Source organism: Aedes aegypti, chromosome 1 (assembly GCF_002204515.2).
Source record: "Aedes aegypti strain LVP_AGWG chromosome 1, AaegL5.0 Primary Assembly, whole genome shotgun sequence".
Classification (NCBI taxonomy): domain Eukaryota; kingdom Metazoa; phylum Arthropoda; class Insecta; order Diptera; family Culicidae; genus Aedes; species Aedes aegypti.
This window is the reverse complement of record NC_035107.1, coordinates 83,571,488-83,590,446: the sequence shown is the minus strand read 5'-3', so window position 1 is coordinate 83,590,446 and position 18,959 is coordinate 83,571,488. Positions and strand designations below refer to the sequence as shown.

General features: G+C 36.8%; 1 protein-coding gene across 1 annotated transcript in view; it reads left to right on the top strand.

Moving 5' to 3' along the window:
• The first annotated feature begins 6,199 nt into the window (after positions 1 to 6,199).
• Positions 6,200 to 18,959, top strand: part of LOC5568412 — a 193,425-nt gene continuing 180,665 nt past the window's right edge. Inside the window, exon 1 of the mRNA XM_021841306.1 lies at positions 6,200 to 6,368. The gene's annotated coding sequence lies outside the window, so the exon portion shown is untranslated. The remainder of the gene's footprint in view (positions 6,369 to 18,959) is intronic.

Sequence of the window (18,959 nt, the reverse complement as noted above, 5' to 3'; positions counted from 1 at the left end):
CTTTAACTTTGGCATATGACCAATTCCTAGGAAGTAATTTTAGAAGTTCAATTTGCTTGTCAGGTTCGGCTTTTGTAACAAATGTAATAAAACGGAATTAAAATCCTTTGTAACATCGACAATATTAGGCGGAAACCAAGTCTTTATTTTACTCAAAATTTGATTGAACATTTCTTCCATAGAAGCATTGCGATAGTTACTACTAGAAGCATCCAAACGTGAAGATTTTACTTGAAAAGAAATTTCCAAGAATTTAGCAAGCTCTTGTATTTTTTGAACATTATTTATAGAACCAACTGACTCACCCGAGGAAAGAGTTTCCTTTGGCGACGCCAACAAAGATAGTGGTGAAACTTGTTCCTCAAACGCCATTGTTTCTGGAAGATCCGTTACGAGAGCCTTCTGGTCACCGGTAATAGAGCACTTCACGCAAATTTTCATCTTTTCCGTAATCCACCGAACTCCATTCGAACGAAGCTTACTGATGAGGCCTTGGCTGATCGATCGTAGATTTGTCCTTACTGATTTGTGGCCGTCCAGTCCAAGGGGGTTACAGCATAAAGAATTGTATTCGTAATATTGAACTTTGTCCATTTCAACAGCTTCGGGAAAACTTTTTTCACTTTACAAAAAATAATAACGAGGAATAGAGTAAAGTGGGGCAAAAGTTCGAGTGGGGCAAGAGTTTCTTTTTAAGATTTCTAGCTCAAATCAAAACAAAACTTAGAAATGTCATGGTGGTTCGAATGCTATTTAAGTATGAGACTTTCACTCCAAATATTATAAAAATCGATTGAGATTTGGAAAAATTATGGCTATTTGTTGTTTTTCGACATAAATATTGTAATATTTGGTCAAACTTTCGATGCATGGAACCAAATGAAGATAAAATATTTTTCAATATTTTATGTAAGGGCGTTTCTAGGCCTATCATAAGGATGCTTTGACGTGGATTAGTTTTTCCATAAATAGTTGGAATCAATTTTTGGCCCATAGCGGGGCAAAAGTTCGAATCTGCGGGGCAAAAGTTCGACCCATGTATAAACGCACGGAAAATTTTTCAAATTTCCTGAAATCTACATATTATCTTCAAATTTAGCGAAATTTGCCTGAACGTGCGAAAAATGTCACAAAAATTTTACATTTCCCTTAGTTTTGCGAAAAACTGCTGTTTTTTGGGTGTATTACAATTAACCCTGTTTTGGGCATTTTTTGATGAAAATTTAGTGTGTATTTTTCGGCAAACATAAGTTTACGGCTGGTAGCAAGTATGCCTGGCATAAAAGTATTGATATTTTGTGTTTTAGACAACGAACTTTTGCCCCAAACTAGATTCGAACTTTTGCCCCACCGGTGGGGCAAAAGTTCGAATAAGACAATCAATTTTGAAACTGTTATAACTAAAAATGGGTAAATATTTTGGCACAAGTTTGTTCAGCAAAGTTATAGCCAATATGATGAAGGTTCGCTGTATGGTATTTGTTTTGTTTCATCTGCAATTATTTTCCTGGAAACTTTGATTATACCACTAAGGTCGAACTTTTGCCCCACCTTACTCTATACAGCTGATAGACAACACTTGCACTTTCTCACTGCTCTTGGTTAGTTTTTGGTAAACTTATGATTCTCAAGCCATTTCAACGCTTTAAACTTGAATTGGTAAATACCTATTTGTCATATTGTCTACCCATTTATTTAACTGTCAATTTTGTAGTTACCTAACAGGAAAGAATTGCCTACATTCTGATTGAAGAAAACTTTGTTACATAGAAACATTTCGTTCTTAAGAAATTTTGTTAATGAACTTATAAATTTGTAAATATATGGTTCAAAAAGCTCATCCTAGCAATGTTTGATCATGTTTTAGGAACGAAAAATGAGCGTATTGAAAAATATTGTAGGATTGGATCTTATTGATCGCTCTTTTCAAATATACTTTGTTTGAAAGCTGGAATAGCTAATCGGATTTTCATTATTTGTTTTCATAAACAGTGAAAAATGCCTGGGAAACTGATTCGATTTCAAAAATTTCATATTTTTGAGATAATTTGAATCCGGTTCGACAAGTCATGATGAGTGTTGAGTCATGATTTTTAAACGAAAAGGCATGTATGGCAAATCTTTGCATTTTTTACAAAATTGACCATAGATCAGGAACTAAAGAAAAGTACATCCTAAAAGTTACTAGAATTGAAGTTTATAAAGTTTCTTTCTTAAAAATATTTTATTAAAAAATTTCCGCGAGTTCGGGCACAGATTTTCCAGCTTTTCTTTATGAATTTCCCCAACGGTGGAAAATTTTGTGGAAAACTTTTTCCAGTTTTTTTTTTGATTTCTGAGAAATTTTGCTTAAATTTTCATATAAAAACTTTGTTTCTACAATGTTTCGTTCTTGAGTTATAATTTTTCAAAGAAAAGTCTTATATGGCACATCTGGACATTTTTCACAAAATTGGCCATAACTCAAAAACGAAAAAAAAGTGCATTCCAAAAATTTCAGTGATTAAAGCTTATAAAATTACTTTCTCGAAAATATTTTTTTGAAAATTTTCCACGAGTTTTTCCGGCTTTTCTTTACGAATTTTCCCAACGGTGGAAAATTTTGTGGAAAACTTTTTCCAGTTCATATTTTTTTTGGATTTTTGAGAAAATTTGCTTAAATTTTCATACAAAAACTTTGTTTCTACGATGCTTCGTTCTTGAGTTATGATTTTTCAAAGTAAGTAGTGTCAAGGGAAAACAAAAAATTTCCACCTGAGTTTTCCGGAAAAATAGGCGACCCTGAATTTTTCTCAATTTTTTTTATTCATATATCCATGAGCCCTGCCTGTGGAAAAAGTTTCATGAAAATCTGAGACCCTTCGGCCCAATTTGTACGATAATAAAAAAAAAAAAATCCCCAGCTGCATGATGAATCCAGAGTCCAATTTAGATAACCTCTCTGGACCGTCTTGTGTGAATAAACCATTCCAGTAGCTCGTTCTCGAAAAGGAGTGCCCTACTTCGGAATATGTTGAGTTTGATTCCGATACTTCCAAGTCGGTTGCGTTTCTGGAAAGGAATTGCGACCCTTCGGATGAGATTCCATGACTCTATCACTTAAAGGCAACGAAGAAATGGCACACAAAACCAGCCAAACCACCTGTGACTTTTGCGACCCATTCGAGATCTGCAGAGCACACTGGATTGTTCAACTGGCTAATGCAGGTTAACCAACAAGAGGGATGTCTCAACCTGTGTCTCCCTGAACTGGTCAAGCAGTGGAGCAACCCGCCGTTTGAACTGAGTCTGCTGAACAACGATGCTACTTCTTCCAAGAAGATGAGTCCAACTGACGAGAAGGATGTCAACTAAGAAAGCACTCACCAAGCAATTGGCACCCGGAGACACCGAAGGACATATCTCGACGAGTGCAGCAGCAGTCAACCTACCCGAAGCCAGCAGCTCTCTATAATCTCTCTATAATGGTGAGGTCCGTTAAGGTGGCACCCAATCTAAAATGATCTTTTTGGCGGAGGAAGAAGCCATAGTGAACTGCAAACCGCTAATATACTTGCCTCTGGACTAGATGCAGCAGGAGGCATTGGCCCAACATCATTTTTGATTGAGAAGTGCTTCTTGGGTTCGTTTGCCAATTGTACCGACAGCTGAAAAAGTATCTCTTCTGAAAGGATCGTGGACAGCAATTCAGGAGCAACTGGATTTATTTTGAAGAGGCGTTGGACTAGGGAATATTCGGCAACCCTAACTAAACGCACGAAATGGTTCGGTGAAGTCAAACCTATTCAACCTGACGGCCTAGTTCTAATCATTGACGATACTAAGCGCAACGGATGAGTACGTCAAGCTATTGTACAGATCGCCTATGACTATGAGCTATGACCAATAATGGAAAAATTGTGCCCTTGTATTCTATTTCGGAACACACATTCCTACAAACCATAAAAAACATAAAAAATCGACCCAACTTTCCTAGGAGAGTTATATATGTTACTAATTTATTTTCGATAAAGTCCTCTGTAAACCAATAGGGTCCTAAAGGCCTGTACCAATTTTAGATCCAAACGCTTAAGTTTAGGCCAAAAACACATGTTTACTCAATTTTTCAATGTTTTTCTTTTGTTTGGGTCCAAAAAACATTTTTTTAGATTTTGTCACACTCCTTGGCTTAAACTTAAATTTTGGGTGTATTTTGCTTTCCTTGTCCCTTCCGAAATGTCAGATAGGAACGACCCCAATGTTAAAACTAAAAGCCCTGTGCTGTTTTTGTCGATTGAGCGAACGTTAAACATGATCAAAAGTGTCAAGGTTCATTTATGGTCCCAATTTTTAAATTAAAGTTTAAATATGATATAGCCGTCATTTGAGCGGGTAAAATTGCTAAAATAGTTGCAGTAACATGCTCTTTCGTGTCATTAAATAAAAACAAGATTTCATTCAACATTTTAGGACCCAATTGACATTGAACGACGCTCCGTTAATTTTTATTCAAAAGTTTTACGGTCTATAAATTGAACAGATCTAAATAACGATATCAAACTTTCCTCGCAATTGTCACACCCTCGGACAGATATTTTCATCGAATCTATAAACCTCGCCAATCTATAAAACGACACCCAGCGTCCATTTTCGCACCCCTCGTCAAATATCCTTGCAACCCCGTAAACCTGCACTGCGCAACTGCGTGAAAAATCGTCATAAAACCTCCTTTCCTCAACCCCTCTCTACTAGCATTCCATATACCACTTGCCTCACCCAAAAACGTCGTCATCAGTTTGTATTTTGTTTTTCTTTGTTTGTATTCATCCTGCAGCAGTAGCGTCATCTTTCCCACTTTTTCTTGTCCCTGTTGGTAAACAGCGAAAATTTGCGTCTTGTTTATTTTTGATTCCTATTCGATGATAGCGTGCAAACAAGTTATGACGCACCTTGCCGATTCTAATAGTGCCCATTGGCGGTTGCGAAACTGAAAGGATATGTTCGCATTCTTTCACGTTTATTTTGCTTCAGACTCGAGAGAGATTCAATTTAAACATTCGAAATAAAATTGAATATTTCTTTGGCAGCCCTTCTAATGCACGAATAAAAAAATGAAAACGCTTCAAAGAAAATTGAAAGCTGCTCCTTTGATTTGATTTATTTATTCTTTGATTTTTTTTTAACTCGAATGTGTTTTAATTTATTATATTAGCTCTTGCTATTTACTGAAAAACGCCATTTCAATCATACGAACCGTTATAGAATTATTGATAGACCGTTTTCAAATCGTCGTCTTGCACATTTAGCAATAAATGTTTATGGGAAATGCCATTTCGGAATACTGCTGATACATTTACAAAGCTTATTTACGTTGAAAAAAGTCCGTCTGAAATGTCATTCTTATTTGGAATCACTCTATGGAGAATTTTTATTTTCTCATAGTCGCATAATTCTTTCGCCATTTTCCTCCGAGCAAGCCATGGTCAGGTGGGAAGGCGTCTCCATGGTAACTCACGAAGCTCACGAGTGACCTACAGAGGGAAACTGCTTACTGCGATGCGATTGATTTTTATTTTTTATGAGCTTGTTTGAAAACAAGGAGAACGCTTTAGATCAGGTGTGCATCATGTGATCTGGAAATCGTTGAGTGCTGGATTTTTCATATCGAATTGATCATTGTATGGCTCACTTTTAATAGTTTGCCATAGGTATTCAAATGACACAATCTTGCAAAAACATATCAACCTAGAACTCCTTTTCCTCAAACTAGGTCATTAGCACTATCGCTACCGAATGTATCACCCACACTCTGAGTTCACCCACTTGGCGCATATCAGCAAAAGCAGTTTCTCTCGCCTCAGAGGGCCGAGCCTTCGGTTTTTCGGGTTCCAGCAGAAGAGACCCTCGTCTGGAGGCTTAGAGAGTGTGTCCTTCAGCACAACGAACTCCACGCACTCTACGACGACTGGGGGCCGTAGTTTACCAGAGACCAGCTACGGAACAGCATCCGGTTTTGTTGTTACGATTTCAGTTCCTTGCACTGTTTGTGTCGATTGTTGTTTAGCCGTAGATCCTTGACTCGCGTTTTCCTCACTGGTGGTGCTCACGTGTGCCAAACCTTATACTGTATATTCAGCTAGGCTAGATAGTTCTCTCGTACTAAGTTTAGGAGCATAGATAAACCAAGTTACGCACACCCATTTTTGGGCCTTTACTTTACTTAGATCTTAAAGTTCTTCCCGTGTTGAAGAAAAATCAAACTTATCTCGTCCAAATTTACCGTAACAATAATTTCTACACAATCGCGCGTTTAACGTACAATCGATCCCATCCAAACAGTCCACAACTCTACACCGGAAACAACAGCGGGTAGAACCCGTTGACGAATCGTAAGTGCTGAACACTTTTACTCAATCTTTTCCCTCACACAATACTTCGAACCGTCGATCAATTTAACGCATTCCTTCTATATTGTTATTGTTATCTTTTCCCTCTCCCAAGTCTCTATATTTTGGCAGCTTTTATCACTTCAATCAACCTTTCGGTAGATTCTTCCTGCTGCTCCAATTTCTCCGCTTTCATATCTTGATTCGCCTGTCATGTTTAGCAGTGGTCTATAATACTAGCACATTTAGCTCCCTGTTGCGCTTCCACCCGGGGAAACTCATTCCCATTATTGTAGGCGTAGGAAGAAATGTGTGTACCTTGTACTTTCTTTATATCTTACTTTAAGTTTCGTTAAACAAATGAGTTATTTCTTTCAACCAGTTGCAGTTGCTAGGCTTTAATAGTGAGGCTTCAATGCTTTTCTATGCATTCATGGGCTTTCTTAAGTTGGTAACTGCAACCACGACAAGTGTTGGCAATGATCCCTGATAGGGTGCGCCAATAACCGTTAATTCAAAAGTGATTCATCTTCTTCCACAAGGCCCATTTAAAAATTTCCTAATGTTAGAGAAGGTGAATGGGGGCTGCTTATACAAAATATCTAGAATATTATTACAAAGCGTTAGGAGGAGTTACGTGGGCGTCCAGAAAGCGTCTTCCACGAATGCGCCGACCTGGTACCGTGCTGAATATTATGCTGTTGGACAAATGTTGCCTATGCTGTGGGCAAACGATAAAACGGAACACAGCTAATCCTTGATAAAGGCACAATACATGTGTCCGAAACGTCGGATGTAAGCAAAAATCCGTTTTTGAGTTTTATTTAAGACTGAAAGCCATAACCTCAAACATCAACAGTCGTACCTCCAAGAAAGTTTCTTCCGACATTCGCACTATGTGACCAGCCCACTGAAGTCTGCCGTATTTCATACGCTTGATTATATTTGCATCTTTGTACACTTGATACAACTCGTGATTCATGCGTCTGTGCCATACACCTTTTTCGAGTTTCCCACCGAGTGTCCACAGCACTTAATGCTCGAAATCACCGAAGCTTACGGTCTGCCTCTTTTTTCTTTATTTTTTTCTTTTCACTTCGCGTGAAACGTCGTTGTCACATGTCACAATTGTTCCAAAGTAAACAAATTCTTCAACAACTTCAAGTACATCCCTATCAAACACTATCTCAGCACCTACACCATCAAGTCTGACTCTATCTCTACCTGCAACCATGTACTTCGTTTTGGTAGGATTAATGGTCAGGCCTATCCTCGCTGGTTCCCTCTTCAGAGACACAAATGCTACTGACCTGCGATCGATTCCAATTAGGTCTATATCGTCCGCAAAGCCAAGGAGCATGTGCGACCTTGTGATAATAGTGCCATTTCTCTGCACGCCAGATCTTCTAATAGCACCCTCGAGTGCAATGTTGAACAGTAAATTCGAAAGTGCGTCTCCCTGATTCAGCCCGTCTAACGAACGAGGTTGACCCACGTCTGCGATCCGAACACTTGATTTCGAACCGTCCAGCGTAGCACATATCAGCCTAATTAATTTCGCCGGAAAACCATGTTCAGACATTATCTGCCAAAGCTCATTTCTATTCACTGAGTCATACGTCGCCTTGAAATCAATAAACAGATGGTGAGTCTGCAAGTTATACTCCCGGAAATGCTCGAAAGGGGCACCCTCTAAGGGTCATCTTCTTCTTTTTTGAGGCATCATTTCGGTGACTTCTCCTGACGAGTGTTGAACTAGCTTTAAGTTAAAAAAACACTAAAATAAAGAGGAAAAAAATATACTCCCGGAATTTATCTAGGATCGTTTGCAAGGTAAACTTCTGGTCCGTTGTCGAAGCTCACGAGCACAGAAGTTCAGAACAGCGAAGGTGATGGCTTCGTCAGCACAGCGGACAGTGGAAATCAAAAAGACTGTTCAACATTATGCTAAAGGGTGTCATACGAAGAGCCGGACTAAACAGTTGCGGTACGATTTTCACGAGATCCGGAAAATTTGTTTGCTTCGCGAATGACGTGGATATTATTGGAAGAAATTTGAAACGGTGAGAGATTTGTTCATCCGCTTGAAACGCGTAGCAACAAGAAGTTCGAATGCGTCAAAAACAAATTTTGTAATAATTATGTTTTAAATTTGAACAAATTTAAAACAGCCATATTTTCCTCAATTAGTGATTTCTCCAGAATTTCCTCCGAGGTGTCTTCCACAGATACATAAAAAGATATCCCCAAGTAGTCCTCTCTAGATTCGTCCAGGAATTATTCCGGAGATTTCTCCTGGAAATCCTCCACGGTTCGCTCCAGATATTAGACCAGGAATACCTCAAGGGATTTCAAGAAATTCTTCCGGGAACCACCAGGAAAAGCACAACAAGACTTACTCCAAGGATTTCTCCACATTATTCTTCAGGGGTTACCCAGGAGTTTCTCCAAGGATACGTTCTTGGCCTCTGACAATCCTCCGGGGATTCTTCCAAGAGTTTGTCTTGAAATTCCTACAAAGATTCTTCCTTGAATTTCTGCAGGAATTTCGTCAGAAATCATCCTAAGAATTAGGGATTTCTTTCAAGATTTCTCCACAGGTAACTGCTGGGATTCTTCTAGGAGTTCCTCCAGGAATTTCGTCAGAAATTCCTTCAGGTGTTCAACAATTCATGAATTCGTCAAGGGATGCCTCGTGAATTACACTGCGGAACACTTTTTTGTCTCCAGCACCAAAATACTGCTATTCACTTAATTAAGAGTTGCTGAATACATTGCCGTTTTCAGAAGTATCATAGCACGTCTAGTTTTTGAGAAATTGACTGTTTAAAATGCAAAAAAAAAGACTTTTTCAGCGAACTTGCATGTAAGTTTGCCAGCTTGTATGGCAATTTATTTGCTTAATTTGCCACATAGTTTAAAGTTTATGTATGTAACAATACATATCATCAAACTTTATAATACTTTCGATGCGGAAAAGTTGTTTTTTGATGATTTAGAGAATTGTTGTATTTTGCCATATAGAAGAAACGAAGAATTTTGTATGGAGACTGCAAGCATGTTGATAAAACCGGTTTAATCAAAATTTAATCGTGCAATTTAAATCAAATTATATCTGTAATGAAAGTTCAAGTTATATTTAGCATGCTTGGTGGATTAGATTACAAAAATGTTTGATGAATTGTATTTTAAATTTCATGTAAACGTCAATAAAACCAGTGTTTTATACAACTTTGACGACCTTTAGCTAAAAATTGTGACGTGCTGGAACATTTCTGAGAATTACATCAGATTCAACAACCCCAAATCTATTAGAGACACATGATTTGATCCTTGAGAAACGCAAAAATGTCATTTTTGTTACGCTGTTGTTACTTATATGAATTCTCCCAGAGTTACCACCAGGAAAATCTGTACATGACTTACTCGAAAGATTTCTCACATAATTATTCGGGGATTTCTACAGCTAAATATTTATTGATTCCCCAGAAATTTCTCTAGCGATTCGTTCTTGGCCTCCAGAAATCCTCAATGGATTCCTCCAAGTGTTTCTCTTAAAATTTCTTCAGAGATTCTTCCATGAATTCTTGCAGTTATTTCATCAGAAGTTATCATAAGAATTTCTCCAGACACATTAGGAAGATCTCTACGAAAATTCCTCTAGTAAAATCTCTACAAAAATTTCTTTTGGAAAATCTCTTCATGGATTACTCCAGAAATGTCTCCTGGGGTTCCACAAGAAATTTCTTCATGGATTCCAGCAAGGAATATAAATCTCTACTGGGTTTTCTTCCAGAGATAATTACTCTACAGCGATTATTTCTGGGATACCTCCAAGGATTCTTCAGGTATTCATGAGCTGCCTCCAGGTGTTCAACAATTCACGATTTCCTCAAGGGATTCCTAAATAGGAATTCTCCCAGAGTTACCACCAGAAAAATTTTTCCATGATACACTCATAGGATTTATGATGATAAATCTTCATGGATTTCTCCAGGTAGTTCTCCAGATATTTCCTAGGAATTTCTCTAGGGATTCATTCTTGGCCTTCAAAAATCCTCCGGGTATTTATAGAAGATTTCCTCTTAAATTTCCTCCAGAGATTTCTGAAGTAATTTCATCAGAAAATATCCTAAGAATTTCTTCAAGAATTACATAAAGAAATCTCTACAAAAAATCCTCCAGTAAAATTTCTACATAAATTCATTTTAGAAATTCTTTTCATGGATTCCATTAGAAATTTCTCTATGGATTTCTCCAAGCATATTTCCAGGCTTTTCTCCAGAAAAATCTCTACTGGGTTCATTTTTAAGGGTTTCTCTATGGATTCCACCAGTAAAATCTCTACACTGATTCTTCTAGGATTCCTCCAAGGATTTTCCAGGGACTCCAGAGATGCCTCCAGGAGTCCTTGAATAATTAACCTAAATAATCCTTTGGAGATTCCTACAGGAGTTACTCCATAAACTCTGCAGATGGCTTTCTGCAGAGATTTATTCAGTTTTTCTTCAAAAATTTCTCGAAAGATCGCTCCAGAAAAATTTCAACATGGTTTCTTATATAAATTGTTCCAGGGATCTGGTAGAGAATCGACTGCATATTTTAATAAAATTGGATTTTGTCTACGCAGTCTGGGGAAATTCATGAGCAAATCATTATAGAAATTTCTAAAGGAATTTTTGGAGGAATCATGGTAGCATTTTAAGAGGCCCATATCGCATCCCTGGAAAAAAATCAAGGGAATCTCTGGGACAATTTCTGAAGGAATCCCTATAGGAAGTCAAAGTTATTTCTAGTGGAATCACTACATGAGTTTCTAGTGGGATCTCCGGAAAAACTCCTTTAAGAAATCTCAGTAAAGATTTTACTTGAAGGATCCTGAAATAGTCCTTGAAGGACCCCTTGAAGAACTCCTGAAAAAATCCTAAACGAATTGCTGAAGGTATTTGTGGAGCCCTATCGGAACCGGTCTAGAAAATCAGGTAGCGAACAAAAGTTCTTCATGAAGGAATCTCAGGAGAAATAGCAACAAGAATTACAATGGAGATTACCTTGGAGGAATTTCCGGAAAAAATCATGGAGAAACATATGAAAATTTTTTTTGAAGAAATTTCTAGAAGGGTCTCTGGAGAAAATGCGAGAAAAATTCTTGAACGTTCTGGAGTTTTTTTTTTTTTTTGAGGATTTAGTGGAGTTTTTTTTTAATTAGTTCAAAATTTTCAATGTTTGTCAAAAGTTATAATTCGTGAGCGATCAAATATATTTTTACATTTAAAAAAACATGAATTATGGCTTGCTGAACGATGCCGTTCACTTATATTATCATATATTTTTCTTGTTTGGCCGTAACGGAAATGGTATTCGGATATAATTGTTTTATGTTTGGGAGGCCAATAAAATTGTAACGGTAAACGCGTAGCTTTATAACAAGACCAGGCTGAGGGGCATAGGTTCAAAACCCAACGGTCCAGGATCTTTTTGGATTGGAAATGTTCTCAACTTACCTGAACATAGAGTATCTTCATATCTGTCACACGATATACACATGCAAAAATGTTCAAGAAGATTTTTATTTTTTATTTTTGGCATGGTGTCTATTTAGATTTGGATAAAATATTATGAACTTTGAGCTGACGCATGATGGAACTATATAATGGTGTGGGAATGGCCACATGACACCCTACTGGAACTGATTCCGGAATACTCCGACCAAATCTCTCCAAATCTATTTTTTTTTCCTCTTGATACCCTTGTAAATCAGGATAAAATGCCATGAAATTTGAACCGTCGTACTATATATGCGTATGTACTGCGAACTAAACTCTGCACCATTGATTGCGTATATCAATAAACCAAACGAAAAAGTCATTTTTTTATTGCTAGAAATTTATTAATTTACTAAGTATGATCAGAATCGATGCTACAGAAGGACGAATAAGTCGTAAACCGTTTTCGTAACTGTCAAAAGCTGACTACAAACGCAATGCGAAAACCTCTGCTGGCAGCTTCTACCGCTAGCAGAGAAGTGAATAATTGCTTATATTTAGGATGTTCATTTTTCAGCATTTACTGTTTCTTGAACTAACACTAAAGGGCTGTATATCAATGATGATTTATCCCTTGTTAAGAATAAACTGTTCTTTGAAATTCATTACAAATGCATTCTGACTGTAGCTGACTATTGTTTTCAATTTTGGACAAACGGCATTCAGCCAAATGACCCGGAACCCTTTGTCGGTTATTTTCCACAGAAGATTTTGCAAAAAATTATCCAAGTGATTCCTAAACTGCGCCTACAGGTACGCCTTCGAAGCTGTTCTAGAGAATTCCTGCCAATATTCATTAAGGAATTGTTTTAAAAGTTGCTCTAAAATTACCGAGAAAAGAATTGCAAGATTTCTTTTATTTTCTCTTGCAAGGATTCCTGGAGTAATCCTTCATCAGCTACAAGCCACCTAGCAAGAAAACGGAAAGTGAGTGTCCTATTTTTATTATTATTCCAAACATTACATTCATTTCTAATATCCAGGTGTTCTTTGTTAGACATCACTATTATCCTAATTTGGTAAAACAAAATTAAGTTTTTATTAACATTTGGTTAACAACATATTACATTTTATTTGTCTGCTTATGAGAGAGAAAAAAACGTTTTCAATTTACTTAACCTAAATATATAACGCATTTATCGTGGCAATAGAAGAATGCAACGATTTGTTTCTTGAATTATTAATTATTTTATTTGCCATTTGTTGCAATGGTTCAACTTTAGATATTCTATGTAACTCATTTGTACTATACCAGGGAGGGAGCTAAAGATTCATTTTTTTTTTCAATTTTATTCTGAATTCTCTGCAGAGCTTTCTTCCTGGTATTACAACAGCTAGTCCATATTGGTACAGCATACAACATGACTGGCCTGAAAAATTGTTTGAAGACCAAAGGCTTGTTCTTAAGACAAAGTTTTGATTTTCTATTAATAAGTGAATAAAGACATTTTACACATTTGGCTTTAATGCTGTCAATGGAATTTTTGAAAGTTAATTTTTTATCTAGCATGAGCCCTAAAGTGAGTGTCTTGAAAAGTATTACGTTTAGGTAATGCAAATTTGTGAATACTATAAGCGTCATGTTTATTTCAACCAATAATATACGCATTTACTGAGCAAATCTGAAGATGCTTTGGCTTTTCCTACCTAGTATGAGACAGATCCTGTTTAAATGCCAACTTGGCATCACTCGAACGATAATGAGACCATCCCTCCTGGGGACTTGTTATCATTTCCTCCAGATTGGATGCCACGTTGCTAAGAATAAACGTCGACAGTAAGCAGTAGGTATACAAAACATTCGGGTCGCAGGACCTATATAAAAGTAAGTAGATACCTATCCCGTGCCATGGGTCCCATTTAATGCAACGAAACGCATGACTTCGCAATTGTCTGCTCGGTTGTCGTGTATGTGTATAGTGAAGGGATCCTTTGTTCGGTTCAGTTTTAGCACGCTGCCTCTGCTCAAGCCTGTATCATTCCACCATGAGCTAATGCTTCACGCTCTTAGGAAATGAAGCGGGAAACTGCCTGCTTGATCCGCTCGATAAGAGTTACCAGGTGGCTGGAAAAATTCAAGGAAAGTGTAACTGACGAGTACGGACACCCTATCTCATAGGATTTTCACCGAATTTCCACTTCCCCTTCGGGCGAGTCAACCCAGACTGTATACTGATGAGGAGATACACTTTTCGCTGGTGTTCGTAGGAAAACAATCAACACAGCCGCTTCAGTATTGGTAACGGGTCAGATTTTTCCTGTACCACATCATCTCCTCTAGGCGGCGGGTATAGATGCATGCTTTTCCCACTTGTGCGCACTGATGATGCGCCCGTTTCCTCCCCCTGTCTGTGGGATCATCATCGATTTGAGTGTGTCCGAAAACAACACCACAAAACACTCAACCATTGGAAATTTATATGTTGAATGTTTACGTATAGGCATCGCAATGGGGCCGTACGAGAGCTTTGTGTCGATTTTACTTTAAGGGACACGTTGGTGTACAAAGGGATGCAGTTTTCTTAGGTGCTTGTCCTTCAGTATTGGAAGGTTCTTAGTGTTTTATTATTTAAAAAAAATACAATTTCATCGTCTTCAGCCAAAGACTGCACATACTGAACGATCACTAACATAAGGCAACGGACAACACGAAACACCCAGCAGCCCAGCCCAGCAGAATTTTTCATTTGACAAAAAGTTTCCACCGACTGGAGCGGGAATCGAACCCACACCTCGCGGCACAATATGCCTAAACGACTGACGCTGCTAACCGCACGGCCACGAAGCCGTGTTTTATTATTTGCACCTCAAAAACAAGCAAAAAGATATTTGTCAGAAGAACAAGTTTCAGTAAATATACATTATACGATAATTGTATTATATTAAAAATAATTGTATAATGATAAACTATTCCATTGCTTCTGCGTCGTTTAATACAGCATTTTTTCGGGTCGGGTTCAGGTTCAAAAAAAATATTTATTCGGGTTCGGGTTCGGATCGGGCTTGAAAAAAGGCGAGTTTGGGTCAGTTTCAATAAGTCAAGCTCGTGAAAAAAGTGTGTAACAACTCATTTTGTTTTTGCTGATATGTTAACGATCGTTTATACAAAAAAAAAAAAAAAAAAAAAAATAATTGACAGGCAAAACTTGCCATTGACTAGCCAAATTTTTCTAGTCAAAAAGGTGGATCCGCCCTGTTACAGAGAGTGCATTTTTATCGCTTAGAAATCCTATAACTGCATTTTTTATGTTTCTTAGTCTGATGAGCACAGGAATTCAATATTTAAGCGTCATATTGCCTCTTCATTTGCATATAGTACATAATTCAATGCTATCCAGTATTTTGATATATCAAACACATGATTAGTGTTTGCATGTAGTGGCTGGTTTTACTCGCATTTTACAGATATATAATAAAGTTTTTTTTTAGAATATTATTACGTATCACAGTAGTATACAATATTTTCTATCGCCAAATTAAATATTTTTCCAGAAAAAAAAACAGTTTATTCGACATTAAATATTGATTGTTAACAAGGAATCAAAAACAGTAGGGCCAACTGGTGAGAAATACACTCATGGGGTGAAATGGCCCAATTTATAATTAAATGAAATTAATAATATTTGGAGTACTTAGGGGGTAGGAAATACTTGAAATCACTCCAAGGTAGTATAATATTATTTATAGAACAAAGTTCACTTGCTATTCTACTGCACGAGAGAATTATCACATAAATTGATAGTATTGTATAATACTGCACCATTATGCTCTAATGAGTTATAATTTAATACGTTGGCTTGTTTTGAGCCGTTTTTTTTTCTGCTACAGAATCAATAAATCAAAAAAAAAAGCAAATCAAAAAAGCCAGCTATCTTCAGCTCGACGCGAACTTGAACACGATAGGGATGTTTCAATATTCTCAACAGGTCGTATTGTCGATACGTTTCCTTAGATATTATAGATTTTTTGTTTTTTGGAATCTTACTTAAAATGCATCAGTGTCGCACAAATACAGCCGAATGATTCCCGATCAGTACGAAAACGATCGAAAACAAACTCCGCTAGCACGAAGCCAATCTGACTATCAGAGCGAATGCGACGAGAAAAAAAGTGTGTGTAACACACGCACACATTCAGTGCCACCCACTCTTGGTGTCATTTCAATATTCAATTCATCTAAAGATACTGACATTGAGAATTGAATATAAAAAATATTGCAAATTAATTTTGTATTATTGATGTAAAAAAGTATTTATCATAGGGGCATACCATATACCAGTCAAAGTGCATAAGGGAAAGCAGAATATATTAATTTATTTATTCAATTAACATCCCTCATTTTTAACAACATAATTTTATATGTCCAAATATAACATTACGAATAGTATTCAGATGAACCGATTTCCAGAGTTGCTTAATATCAATCATATCAGTTGATGGCTGATGGTCTAAAACTATCACTATCACTTGCGAGTTATCAATATCATTTTGATTTGACAACCAACAGCAGTGATGCGACATCGCACTCTAGATCATAATCACTGCGGAATGAGTGATTACGTGGTAATTATTCATGCTATTACTGTTTTTGAGTGACCAACAAATAGTTTCAATTTATCTGCAACACTGTCAAAAATATCGTATCGATAAAATGCCATTTTAACTGCTTAGTTCAAGGCTAAACTAAACCTATCAGTGATATCCATAGATTATCGCCATCAATGCACTTGTGATGGAGTAGACAGCATGATATTGATATGATGTAGATTGATCCAAATTGTATCGCAGTCGGCCTGTAAAAATCAGCAAATTTTAAGCGTTGGTAGTGACAGCGAGAAACTCTGTCGATTTCTTTTTTCTATCGCACCAACTCAAATATCGAAAAAAATTGAACATCAGAGCATCCCCACAGCACGATGTCAACCCAACAGTGCATTTTACCCCAATATTATGATTCGTCCTACCCCATCGTTCTGTCCCGTTCTTTTGGCATTTTTGTACAAAATTTGTTTTTGAAAGCTTCCTGAAAGTCAATACCGTAAAATCGGGTGAAATTGATCATCGTATCACACGATTTTATTTATTCGTAATGGAGCACAAATATCAATGTAAGCTGCAGTAAATGAACGTTGTTTGTCGTAACTATTGTCGAATTGTGTGTTGTGAAGTTATTTGCGTTGAATAATATTAATTACTAGGAAAATAATGTAAAATTTCAAAATCATGCACGGTGCAGTATTGACAAACACCTATGAACTTCTATTTCTAAGCAAGGATTTAAGCATAGTATAAACCTGAAAGTTTGTGATGATGCTTGAGATATATCCCCAAACCAAATTTCATCACCAAAACTCGTTCCAATTAGCTCAAATGGTTGAAATAATTGAATTTCTTTTAGATATCATTGAATTCCTTAGGAAATTGCATACATTTAGGCGTTTTCCGCGTAATTCATGAAATTTAACTATTCGTTATTTATATAAATATTACATTGCAAAGAATTTTACAAGCATATTCGGATTCAGGGAGCTCAAATTTATCATGTAGAGTTGTTTTGAAAACTAACAATAATGGCATTGACAAGTGATCAATTTCACCCCGAAATGAGATTCCCTGTATTTTTATTTTAAAGATATTTGTTTTCACTAAAATGACATTTGTTAGAAAATGTCGGTACATGAGTCGATGAGGCTCACCTTCGTACTTGTTTTCCTGCATTTAGTTGTTTGGCATTGTTAACATTATAGAACACAGACTATAAAAACCGTGAAAAATGATCAATTTCACCCAAAATTACGGTATTTTATGTTGAACAAACTATTTTGCTAGAAAAAAATATTTGATTCGGCAATATAAAACCTTTTTAAACTTTGCTTTATCTCTGTAAAATACGATTGAGTTTAAGTTGGCATTTTGAACCATCTTCCCATACTTGCACTTCGCCTTAAAGTGGCCTACTTCGCCTTAAAGTGGAAAAGCGAGAAACCATAGTGCTTTAAATGATATTACACTACCCATGGAGTGATTTTAATCATTTCCTATCCAGTTAATACTGTGAAAAAAAATGTAAACTGGGCCTTCATGAGTGCATTTTAGATCACTCGGCCCTATCTCATGGCGGGGAGAAAACATGGTTTATGGCTACCCCAAATCAAAAGGATTTTTAGTCGACAGCGACAAACAATCGTCGTGATTGCGCTGATGAGCATGCACAATTTGATAAGCATGTCTAAGCAACAGCGACGCAATTTTTCAGCGGTTTTCGTCGCATCAGTTTAGATAGTTCGTCAATAACTAAATTACGGAGACTTTTTGTCGCTTTTGCTGAAAAAAAAAGATAAAAATTGGTTTGGGGAGTCTTAAAGCAGTTATCTGTAGTAGATTAATCGCCAACAGTGAAAATAATATCCCCAAAACTAAAACTCTACCGTATGGAAAAAATAGGTCCAGTTAAACGATACACGAGCGAAACAAAATTTACTCTTTCAAGATCCGACGTATTTATGGTTGTAGAAAACTTGTTGAACTTATTGTTATAAATCAAACTCTGAAGAAGGTACCAACAAGGAAACGTTGGCGAAGATTTAAAATAATCAATGATGTATTATCGTAGTCACTGATTACTTGCACGGAGAAAATGAAAAACCTATATATGAGTATTTTTGAACTCTCCCTATTCCATTCGCTCTTTATATTGTTGTCAGAGAGCGAAGAGCAAAATAACTCAAAAATTGAACCTTTGTACGTTACCTCAAATTTGAGTAATTGGCACAGTATTGAAAGTTGAGTAATTTGATCTGCCGGTTGAGTGAAAACAACTTAGGCAGTAGGTTTTTCTTTTCGTATGAAAAAAACTTCCACTCCATGGAGTCAAAATTAGGTTAACGCTTAAATCCCCCGAATTATCTAGAATGAACTCACTTTTGAGTATTTCATTTTCTCCGTGCGGGTAATCAACCCTAACATCACTGAATGTTTCCCTAAAAACTGAAGTTGCTAGGCTTGGGAAGCATTCACACAACTTCTTCTTCTTTCTGGCATTACGTCT